Here is a 12,099-nt window from a genome sequence, read left to right as displayed (position 1 = left end):
GCAGCTAGCCAAGACGGACCCCACGGCACAGTGCATCATTGAACAGTGAGTCCTGGGAGCACCCAATCGCGAGTGCCAGTGAGCTAGCTGCGTTTGGGGACCTGCCTAAAGAACCTGGAGGAGGAAGGACCACACCTGCATTCTCATCAAGAAATCCGACCTAGAGTCAAAGGTGCTCTGCCTATCCCAAAGCTCCAAATAGATACACTCTGCTGTACCTGAAGGTGTGGCCCCTCCCGGACCACCTGGCAGAGGACAGCAATCGGGTTGAGGTGTGGCGCCGCCAGTAATTGAAGTAGCGGTACCCTGCCTAGACCCACAGGTTCCGGTTGGTGTTCTTGGCCTGATGGCATTGGCCCAACATCTTCAACATCACCAGAACTGTACAGTACCTTGGCAAAGAAAAGGAGACCACGGTGGCTGGATGCCAGTGGGGCTGCCATGCCAGGAGAACGTGCGAGGCATGGGCTTTGACTTCTACGATGTGGCTCTGTACAAGGACACCATCCCGACCACCCCACCGGTGGCACCGTCTTTGCTGCAGCACACGGACAGCCGGCACCAGCCTATCCACCCGGCGGAGCTTCAGCGGCTGGAGGAACTGGCTGGCGGCCTCTACAGTGTCTTCAACAGGAAGGAGGGCCACGTGTTCGAGGAGTCCCAGGTGGCTGGCACTTCCTTGTGTATCGTGAAGGCCTATTGCTCCTCAAGGAGTCCTTTGCTTTACTGCTGACCTGAGTGGAGGCCAAGCCTCCCCCAACTGCATGTTTGGCAACCGGCAGATGCTGCCCAGGGACCCCTTGGACCACAGCGGCCGCCCCAAGCCAAGCACAGCGGAGTCGCGCAAGCGCAAAGCCCTGTACAAGGGCCTCTCAGCCCCACGTGACTTCCTGGACAAATTGTGGGCGGGGCTCCCGGCAGCACCCGCGCCCCGCTTTCAGGGACCGGAGCAGCCGCGAGCAATGGCGGCCGCCTCAGGGCGTTTGCCGACTGCTGGAGCCCTGTGTGGCACGGCCTGTCAGCTTTCCGCGCCCCTCTCGGTGCCGTCACTCAGCATAAGCCCTGTGGTCGTTTCTTTCAGTATTTATCTCAGGATTTCAGAGGTAACAGAAATGCCCTCACAGCCAGGATTTATTTGCCCAGGAAAGCTGGGAGAGGCCGGATGGGACACCGTTCTGGACATTGCATATGAAAGAATCTGTGGAATAGTTGGCTTTGTGCGTCTGTCTTCTATTAAACTAGAAAAACTTCTGGTTTTGGAATTTCAAGGTTCAATTTTATGGCTGAATAGTATTACGTTGTATGCATATTCCACATATTGTTTATACATTCGTCACTAGATGGATATTTGTGTTTCCTCTTTGGGGCTCTCATGAATAACGTTCTTAGTATTTGAGTACAAGTTTCTATGGGGGCATATGTTTTTATTCCTGTTGGGTATACACATAGGACTGGAATTGCTGGGTCATTTGGTAACTTGATGTTTAACTTTCTGAGTAATTGCCATTTTTTTTTCCCCCGTAGCAGCTACAGTATTTTACATTCCAAATAGTATGTGAGGATTCCAGTTTTTCCCTTGTCAAAGCCTGTTATAGTCTGGGTTTTGTTTTTGTTTTTGGTTGTTTTTTAAAATTATTATAGCCATCCCTAGCGGCTGTGAAGTGACGTTTCTTTTTTTTTTTTTTTAATTTTTTATTTATTTATGATAGTCACACACACACAGAGAGAGAGAGAGAGAGAGAGAGGCAGAGACCCAGGCAGAGGGAGAAGCAGGCTCCATGCACCGGGAGCCCGACGTGGGATTCGATCCCGGGTCTCCAGGATCGTGCCCTGGGCCAAAGGCAGGCGCTAAACCGCTGCGCCATCCAGGGATCCCTGAAGTGACGTTTCATTGTGGTTTTGGTTTGCATTTCTCTAATGACTTGTCATGGGAAGATCTTTAAGTGTGCATTTGTCTATCTTTGGAGAAATGTCTGTTTAAATCTATTGCAATTTTTAAATTGAGTTGTCTTTTCTTTTTTTATTCTTGAGTTGCAGGAATTCTTTATGTATGTATTTCAGACACTAGATTTTTACCAGTACATGATTTGTAAATGTTTTCCTCCCTTTTTTTTTTTTTTAAGATTTTATTAATTCATGACAGACACAGAGATAGAGAGGCAGAGACATAGGCAGAGGGACTCCATCCCAGGACCCCTGGGATCACACAACCACTGAGTCAACCAGGCATCCCTGATTTGCAAATATTTTCACCCATGGTAGGGGTTGTATTTTCATTTTCTTGATAGTGTCCTCTGTAGGACAAAAATTTTATTAGATGAAGCCAATTGGTCTGCTTTCTTAAAATTGCTTGTTCCTTTGATAACACATTAAAGAAATTATTGCCTAATCCAAGATTACAAATATTTACATCTGTTTTCTTCTAAGAGTTTTATAGTATTAGCTCTTGCACGTAAGTTTATGATGCATTTTGAGCTAATTCCTGAGTATGATTTATAGTAGGAGTCAAAATTCTTTCTTTTGTATGTATATCTCCAGTAGTCCTAGTACCATATGTTGAAAAAAAAAGACTTTTTTTTCCCTCATTGAATAGTCTTGGCACCCTTGTAAAAATCAACAGACCACAAATAATGGGTTTATTTCATGAATCTCATGCTCGCTTCAGCAGCACGTATACCAAAATATTTCATGAATCTAAATTCTACTCCACTGAGCTATGTGTCCACTTTTATGCAGTACCACACTGTATATTATAGCTTTGTAGTAATTTTTAAAACCAGAAGTGTGATTTCTCCAACACTGTTCTTTTTAGCTAATCTGAGTCTCTTGCATTTCCACGAATGTTAGGATCAGTTTGACAATTTCGGGGGCGGGGGAGGGAGGGGAAGCCTGCTGGAATTTGATAGGAATTACATTGAATCTATACATCAATTGTAGGGATTTTGGCATCTTAACAAGATTATGTCTTTATGTCTATTATGAATACTTATCAGGGTATCATTGTATTTACTTAGGCATTAATTTTTTTTTTTTTTTTGCAAATAATGATTTGTAGATTTTTGTGAAGAAGTCTTGCACTTGTTAACTTTATTCCCAAACAGCATCTTTTTGATGCTGTTTATTTCATTTTTTTTGTGTGTGTAGTTATTGTGACTAAAAATCTCTGGAACAATATTGAAAAGAAGTGGCAGAATGTAGATATGCTTGTCTTTTTTCCTGATCTCAGGGGAAAATTTATTTTTTACTATAAAGTGTGGTTAACTGTGGATTTTTCACAAAGATTCTTTATCCTGTTGAAGAAGTTTCTCTCTATTCCTATTTTTTTGTGTGTGTTTTTACCATGAATCTGCATCTATTGAAATGCTTGTGTGGTTTCTTCCCTTTATTCTGTTAATATAGTATATTGCATTCATTGATTTTCATATGTTGGAACATTTCTAGGATAAATCTCACTTGGATATGGTGTATAATCCTTTTTTATATTGTTGGATATAGTTTGGATTTGGCTGGTATTTTGTAAGGGTTTATCTCCTAATATTTTTTCTTTCTCCTTGGATTTAGTTTGCTCTTTTTTTTTCTTAGGATGTGACATAAGACTATTAATTCAAGTTCTTTTTTTTTTTCATATAGACATATATAGCTACGTATTTCCCTCTATTGATTTTACTTATTTTTTACTATATGTGTAAAAGTTATATGTTTAGTTGCATTTTCTTTTTGTTTTCATTTATGTCAAAGTATTTTATCATTTCCCTTGTGATTTATTTTTTTGACCCATAATTTATTTACAGTTCACATATTTGAAAATTTCCCAAATTTCCTTTGGTTACAGATTTCTATTTTGGACATTGTAGTCAAAGAAGATAGACTTTGTAAGATTTCATCACTTATTCAAATGTATTGAAACTTATTTATGGCATAATATGTGCTTTTATCGAGGATGTTCCATATGCACTTGAGAAAAATGTGTTTTCTGCTCTTAGTGAAATATTTATACAGTTGTTTCTTAGGTCTAGTTGGTTTATCACGTTTTCAAAACTACTGTTTACTTGTCTATCTTCTGTCTAGTCGTTTCATCTGTTATTTAAATTGGGCAGTTGAAGTCTCCCACTGTTGTTGAATTGTCTATTTCTTCCTTCAGTTATGTCAGCTTTTACTTCATTTTGAGGCTCTGTTGTTAGGTTATATATGTTTATAATTGTTGTAGCTTCGTGATAGATTGACCCTCTTACCATTATAAAATGTCCTTTATTTCTAGTAATAATTTTTGTCTTAAAGTCATCGTGTGCAATTTTATGCAGAAACATTCCTTTATGATTCTTTCAAATTTTTTTTTCTTTCTCAGTAAAAACGGTATATGTTTACATTTTTTTCAGTATAATTCTTATATGGTTACTCTTTGGATAAATTTAGATCATTCATATATATTAGTGTTATTTGGCTAGCGCTATCTTCTATCATATTTTAACTTTTTCAACACTTGTATCTCTTATGTTTTGCATATTTTTGCTATGAATTTCCTTTTGCCTATTCGATCCTGGGACTCCAGGATCACGCCCTGGGCCTAAGGCAGGCGCTAAACCACTGAGCAACCCAGGGATCCCATATTTCCTATTTCATAATTTGCATATAATGAAATGCTCAGGCTTTAAATTTGTAATTTAATGTATTTTGATAAATGTATACTTGGTAAATATAGAACCACTGCCCATTTTTGGATAAAAAAGATTTTCATTACCCTAGAAAGTTTCTCACCTACCTTAGGCAACCACTGTTCGTTACCTATCACAGTTTAGTTTAGTTTTTTTAATCTCAAATGATGGAATTATGAAATATCCATTTTGTTGTTCTGATTATTTTTGCTCAATGTATTTTTGAGACTTACCAGTGTTATTCTGTGTATTAGTGGTTCATATATATATTTTTTTTACTGCTTAGCGTTATATTCTTGTGTGACTACACTGTATGCTTTGAAATTTAATTTTCTAATGATGGACATTTAGGTTGTTTCCAATTTGTACTGTTAGGAGTAAAGCTATTAACATATTCTCAAATAATTTTTTTATGGACCTACACTCTCATTTACCATGAGTTAAAGTTTAGCACTCTTTTTACATCATAGAGTAGACATATTTAACTTTATAAGAAACTGTCAAATATATTTGAGAATTTTTAAGCACTTCAGAAATTGCGAAATAAAATACAAGATTTCTCATTTGTCTCTACATTCCTCTTTCCAAACTTAATGGGTCCTAATTACATGTATAAATACCTATCAACACATACATATATCCTTTAGATATATACACAGAAATGGGATTACTGTATCACATGAAGTTCTGTTTTCATTTCTTGGTAATATTTTCTGTAATGGCTATACAGTATAAATTTATGTTTGCACCAACAGTGCATTAGGATTTCCTTTTATCTCTACATTTGATACCTCTTGTCTTTTTGATAATAACCACTATAACAGATATGAGGTAATAGCTCATGGTGGTTTTGATTTATATTTCCCTGATGATTAGTACTGTTGAATACCTTGTCATGCACTTGTCCATTTGTATGTCTTCTTTGGAACAATGTCTACTCAGGGTCTTTGCCATTTTAAAATTGGATTTTTTTATGCTATTGAATTGTATGACTTCCCTATATATTTTGGATAGTAATGACTTACCAGATAGATGTTTTGCAAGTATTTCCTCCCATTCTATAGGTTGACTTTTTCATTGTTATTTCTTTTGCTGTGCAGAAGCTTTTAAGATTGATGTAGTTCCACTTACTAATTTAAGTTTTAGTTGCTTGTGCTTTTGGTTTTTGTCATATTGAAATAACCCTTAGACAATGTTAATTCCAATGTCAAGGAATCTTTTTCACATATTTTCTTTTAGGAGTTTATATGGTTTCAGATCTTACATATTAGTGTTTAATTCATTCCAAGTTAATTTTTCCTGAGTTGTGTAAAGAAGGTGTCTGGTGTCATTCCTTTGCATATGAATATCTAGTTTTCCTAGCTTGTTTCCTTCCTTCCTTCCTTGATAAATCTTTCTTGGTTTATTTTTATTGAAGTGTAACTTTCATTTACAGTGTTATATTAGTTTCAGGTGTACAATATAGTGATTCAGCAGGTCCATGCATCACCTGGTTCTCATCACAAGTGCCCTCCTTAATCTCCATCACCTATTTAATGCTCCTGCCCCCATCTTCTCTGGTAACCATCAGTTTGTTCTCCATAATTGAGAGTCTGTTTCTTTGTCTCTCTCTCTTTTTCCTTCTGTCATTTGTTTTGTTTCTTAAATTACACATGAGGGAAATCTTACAATATTTGTCTTTTTGTGACTGATTTATTTCCTTAGCATTATGCTCTCTGGCTCCATCCATGTTGTTGCAAATGGCAAGATTTCATTATTTATATGGCTGTATAGTATTATAATAAAGTAATGTTATTTATGGCTGAATGTATACCACATCTTCTTTATCCATTGATTTGATGGACAATTGGGCTGCTTCCATATCTTGACTATATAAAAAATGCTATAAGCAGAGCAGTGCATGTATTCCTTTAAATTAGTGTTTTTGTATTCTTTGGGTAAATTCTCAGTAGTGAGATTACTGGATTGTAGGGTATTCTATTTTTAACTTTTTGAGGAACCTCCATTCTGTTTCCTACAGTGGCTGCGTCAGTTTGCATTCCTACCAGCAGTGCACAAGGGTTCCTTTTTCTCCATATCTTCACCAACACCTCTTGTTTCTTGTGTTTTTTATTTTGTTTTTAAGATTTTATTCATGAAAGACACACAGAGAGGAAGAGACATAGGCAGAGGGAGAAGCAGGCTCCCTGTGGGGAGCCGGATGTGGGACTAGATCCTCGGACTCTAGGATTACACCTTGAGCCAAAGGCAGACACTCAGCCACTGAGCCACCCAGGCGTCCCCCCGCCCCCACCTTTTTTTAATTAGCCATTTAGACAGGTGTGAGGGGATATCTTACTCTAGCTTTGATTTGCATTTCACTGATTATCATTGATGTTGAACATCTTTCATATGTCTGTTGGCCATCTGTATGTCTTCTTTGGAGAAATATTTTCATGTATTCTGTCCATTTTTTTATTTGGGTAATTTATTTTTTGGTTGTTGAGTTTTATATATTTTGCATACTAACCCTTTACCAGATATGTCATTTACAAATATCTTCCCCCATTCAGTGGTTTCCTTTTAGTTTGTTGATTCTTTCCTTTGCTGTGCAGAGCTTTTTTTTTTTATTTTTGATGTAGTCACAATAGTTTATTTTTTGCTTTTCTTTTTCTTTCCTCAGAAGAAATATGTAGAAAAACGTTGCCACAGCCAAATAAAAGAAGTTACTGCCTTTGTTTTTCATGCACTTATAAATGGGATTGTTTCTCTTTCTGCTGCTTCTTATTGGTGTATAGAAATGCAACAGATTTCTGTGCGTTGATTTTATCATCCATTTTTATTTTTTCCTGAGACTTTACTGACTTGCTGTAGCTAAAACTTGCAATACTGTGTTGAATAAAAGTGGTAAGAGTGGACATCCTTGTATTGTTCCTTATGTTGGGAGAAAAGCTCTCAGTTTTCCCCATTGAGGATGATGTTTGCTGTAGGTTTTTCATATGTGGCCTTTATTATGTTGAGGTGTGTTCCCTCTAAATCTACTTTGTTAGAAATTTTTATCATGAATGGATGTTGTGCTTTGTCAAATGCTTTTTCTGCATCTATTGAAATGATCATATGGTTTTAATCCTTTCTCCCTTGCATCCCAAAAATAATCCCACTTGGATTGTGGTGAAGGATTTTTTTTAATGTACCGCTGAATTTCGTTTCCTAGAATTTTTTTTTAATGTACTGTTGAATTTAGTTTCCTAGTATTTCATTGACAATTTTTGCGTCTATGTTCATCAGGAATATTGGCCTATAGTTCTCCTTTTTAGTGGTGTCTGTGTGATTTTGGTATCAGGATAATGCTGTCCTTATAAAATGAATTTGGAAGTGTTCCTTTCTTTTCTATTTTTTTGGAATAGTTTAAGAAGAATAGGTATTAACTCTTCTTTAAATGTTTGGTAGAACATTGGTGAAGCCATCTGATCGTCGACCTTTGTTGGAAGTTTTTTAATTACTGATTTAATTTCTTTACTGGTTATTGGTCTATTCAAATTTTCTATTTCTTGTTTCAGTTTAGGTAGTTTATATGTTTCTGAGATTTTATCTATATCTTCTAGGTTGTCCAGTTGGTTGGTATGTAGATTTTCATAATAATCTCTTATAATCTGTTGTATTTTCTGTGTTGTTGGTTGTTATTTCTCCTCTCTCATTTGTGACATTGAGTCCTTTCTCTTTTCTTTTTGATAAGTCTGGCTAGAGGTTTATCAATTTTACTAATATTTTAAAGAATCAGCTCCTGGTTTCATTGATCTGCTCTATTTTTCTTTTTTAGTTCTATATCATTTTTCTTTCTGCTGTTTATTATTTGCTTCCTTTTGCTGATTTTATGTTTTATTGTTATTTTACTACCTTGTAAGTTTAGATTGTTTGATTTTTTTTTCTTGCTTCTTGAGGAAAGTCCTGCATTGCTCTAAACTTGCCTCTTAGAACTATTTTTGTTGCATCTCAAGGGTTTTTGGGCCATTGTGTTTTCATTTTCATTTGTTTCCATGTACTTTTTTATGTCTTCTTTTATTTCCTGGTTGACATATATTCACTGTTTAGTGACGTATTATGTAGCCTTCAGGTATTTGTGGTTTTTTTCAGGTTTTTTCTTGTGGGTGGCTTTTAGATTCATAGCTTTGTGGTCAGAAAAGATACATGGTATGACTTCGATATTCTTGATTTTATTCAGGCTGGTTTTGTTGGCTAATATGTGACCTATTCTGGAGAATGTTCATGCACACTTCAAAAGAATTTATATTCTGCTGTTTTAGGGTGGAAAGTTCTGAATATATCTGTTAAATCCATCTGTCCAGTATATCTCTCAAAGCCATTGTTTTCTTGTTGATTTTCTGTTTAGATGATCTGTCCATTGATGTAAGTGGGGTGTTATTGTACCCTACTATTATTGTATTATTATCAATAGTTCCTTTATATTTGTTATTAACTGTTTTATGTATTCGGGTATTCCTCATGTTGGGTTCATAGACATTTACAGTTGTTATATCTTCTTATTGAATTGCCTCCTCTATTATTATATAGTATCCTTCTTTGTCTCTTGGTACAGTCTTTGTTTTAAAGTCTATTTTGGTGAAATAAGTATTGCTACTCAGCTTTGTTTTGACACCATTTACATGATAGTTATTTCCCCATCCTCTCACCCTTTTTTAAGATTTTATTCATTCATTCATTCATTCATTCATTCATTCGAGACACAGAGAGGCAGAGATATAGAGCAGACAGAGAAGCAGGCCCCTCGCAGGGAGCCTGATGTGGGATCCCGGGATCATGCCCTGAGCTGAAGGTAGGCATGCCATGGCTTAGCCACTCAGGCCTTCCTCCATCCCCTCACTTTGAATCTGCAGAGGTCTTTGGGTCTAAAATGAATCTCATGTAGATAGCATGTAGATGGGTCTTATTTTTTTTTCCAGTCTTTACCCCATGTCTTTTGATTGGAGCATTTAGTCCATTTACATTCAAAGTAAGTATTGATATTTATTTCTTACTATTTTATTACTTGTGGGTTTTGTTGAAGATTTCCTCAGTAACTTTCTTGTCTTTTTCTCTTTCAGGTTTGTTGTTTTTTCTTTATTGATATATTTGGATTTCTTTTTTTTTTATTCTTTGCTTGTTTATTAGTGGTTTTTGATATATTGTTACCATTAGGGTTGTATAATACCTCCTCTGTGTATAGCAGTCTGTATCAAGTTGATGATCGCTTAAAATTTGAAACCATTCTTTACTATCCTCCCCATGTTTTAGGTATGTGGTGTCATATTTTATATCCTTTTCTTTATGAGCTCCTTAACTGATTTTTTTACAGTAACTTTTCATTTTCACTGCTTTGTGTTTCCTCCTTTATACTGTCACTTTGGTCTCTCTTTCCTATGAAAAGAGTCCCCTTTAGTGTGTCTTGCAGGGTGGGTTTACTGGTCACAAACCCCTTTGTTTGTGAAACTCTGTCTTTCCTTCTATTCAGAATGAAGCCTTGCTGGATAGAGTATTCTTGGCTACAGATTTTTACGATTTAGCACTTTGAATATATCATGCCACTCTCTTCTGGCTTGCAACTTTTCTGTTGAAAGATCTCCTGCTGGCCTTATGTTTTCTCTTGTAAGTTAATCACTTCTTTTGTCTTGTTGCTCTTAAGATTTTATCTGTATCACTATATTTTGTAAGTTTAATTGCATTATGTCTTGGTGTGGGTCTGCTTTTACTGATTTTGATGGGAATTCTCTGTGGCTTCTGGATCTGGATATCTGTTTACTTTCCCAGATTAGGGATGTTCTCAGCTATTATTTCTTCACAGAAACTCTCAGCTGCTTTTTCTCTCTTTGCTTCTGAGACTCCTAAAATACAAATTTATTAATTATATTTGATGGAGTAACTGAGTTCCCTAAATCTATTTTCATTTTGTTTATTTATTTATTTTTCTCTCTTTTGTTAAGCTTGATTACTTTCCAGTACTCTGTGTTGTAGGCCACTAATTCATTCCTCTGCTGCTTTCATCCTACTATTCATTTCCTCAAGCATTTTTTTCATTTCATTTGTTGAGCCCTTTATCTTTGCTACCTTATTCCTTATCTCTGTGTTGAGAGTCTCATTCATGTCTTCCACTCTTTTCTCAAGTCCAGTATCCTTATGATCATTGCCGCCCCACCCCCACCCCGAGCAGGTCTACTTGTGTCCCACTAACACCAGAGTGAGCAAAGACAGCCCACAACAGGCAAGAGAGTCAGTGCAGACAAATGCACTGAAAGCAAAAGTAACTCAGACACAATAGTAGGGCATAAGCACCACACATAAGATACTCTCCTGAATTGCCAGGTGAACAGGAGACATTGCACTGCAGGTCATTCCAAGAGCTCCTCTTCATAAGGTCATTACTTTCAAGAGCAGAAAATTTAGCTGACTTTCTTAACACAGAGAAACAGACACAGGAGAGGGAGACAAAATGAGGAGAGAGAGAAGTTTATCCCAAATGAAGGAACAGGACAAAACCCTAGCTAGAGATTTAAGCAAACAGATATAAATAACATGCCTGATAGATAACATGCCTTAAGATAGATCTTAAGGCAAGGATTTTAAGGAATGTGGGACTGGGGTGTGCCTAACACCGTTTATGGAAGAGACTGTCCCATCTTCTTTGTCAACTATTAGTTGATCATATATGCATGGGTTTTTTTCTGGGTTCTCTGTTCTGTTCTGTTGATTTTTGTATCTACTTTTATGCCAGTACCACACATTCTTGATTGTTATAGCTTTGTAATATAGTTTGAAATAATGAAGTGTGATGCCTCCAGCTTTATTCTTTTCTTCTCATAATTCCTTTGGCTCTGCAGAATTTTTTGTGGACCCATAAGAATTTAGGATTTTTTTTTCTGTTTCTATGGGAAATGCCATTGGATTTTGTTAGAGTTTGATTGGACACATTAACAAAATTTACTCTGCTGATCCAGGAGCACTGGATATCTTTCCATATCCATATTCATCAATTTCTTTCATCAGTGTCTTATAGTTTTTAATGCATAAATCTTTATTATTTTGGTTAAATTTATTCCCAAGTATTTTATTCTTTTCATGCTGTTGTATTTGTGTCAGCCTTGCACAGGGGCCATGGTAATCTCCTCTGTATTGTTCCAATTTTAGTATATGTGCTGTGGAAGCAAGCACTCTACATGGGATTGTTCTGTTTGATAGAAGTATAGCTACCTCTAATCTCTTTACATTTGCATGGAATATATTTTTCTGTCTCTTCACTTTGAGCCTTTATGTGTCTGTAAAACTGAAGTGAGTCTTTAGTAGTATGTGATTGGGTCTTTTTAGAAAAATACATTTAGCCACTCTATGCCATTTGTTTGGAGAACTTAATCCATTTATATTTAAAATGACTATTGGTAGGTAGGGACTTAATAATACCATCTTGTTGATTGTTTGC

General features: G+C 36.4%; 1 protein-coding gene, 1 long non-coding RNA gene and 1 other non-coding gene across 12 annotated transcripts in view; 1 reads left to right on the top strand and 2 right to left on the bottom strand.

The window, feature by feature from the left end:
• LOC140635121 (uncharacterized) overlaps positions 1-868 on the bottom strand; it is a 76,994-nt gene extending 76,126 nt beyond the window's left edge. Inside the window, exon 1 of the long non-coding RNA XR_012032462.1 lies at positions 393-868. This is a non-coding gene — a long non-coding RNA (uncharacterized lncRNA). The remainder of the gene's footprint in view (positions 1-392) is intronic.
• CCDC178 (coiled-coil domain containing 178) overlaps positions 1-12,099 on the top strand; it is a 419,286-nt gene that overhangs the window by 29,018 nt on the left and 378,169 nt on the right. The gene's annotated exons all lie outside the window — the stretch shown is intronic.
• On the bottom strand, positions 11,724-11,834 carry LOC140636092 (U6 spliceosomal RNA). The gene has a single exon (XR_012033419.1). It is a non-coding gene; the product is annotated as a U6 spliceosomal RNA (small nuclear RNA).

Source organism: Canis lupus, chromosome 6 (genome assembly GCF_048164855.1).
Source record: "Canis lupus baileyi chromosome 6, mCanLup2.hap1, whole genome shotgun sequence".
NCBI lineage: Eukaryota > Metazoa > Chordata > Mammalia > Carnivora > Canidae > Canis > Canis lupus.
The sequence above is the reverse complement of the archived record's forward strand: the minus strand, read 5'-3'. Positions and strand labels throughout refer to the sequence as shown.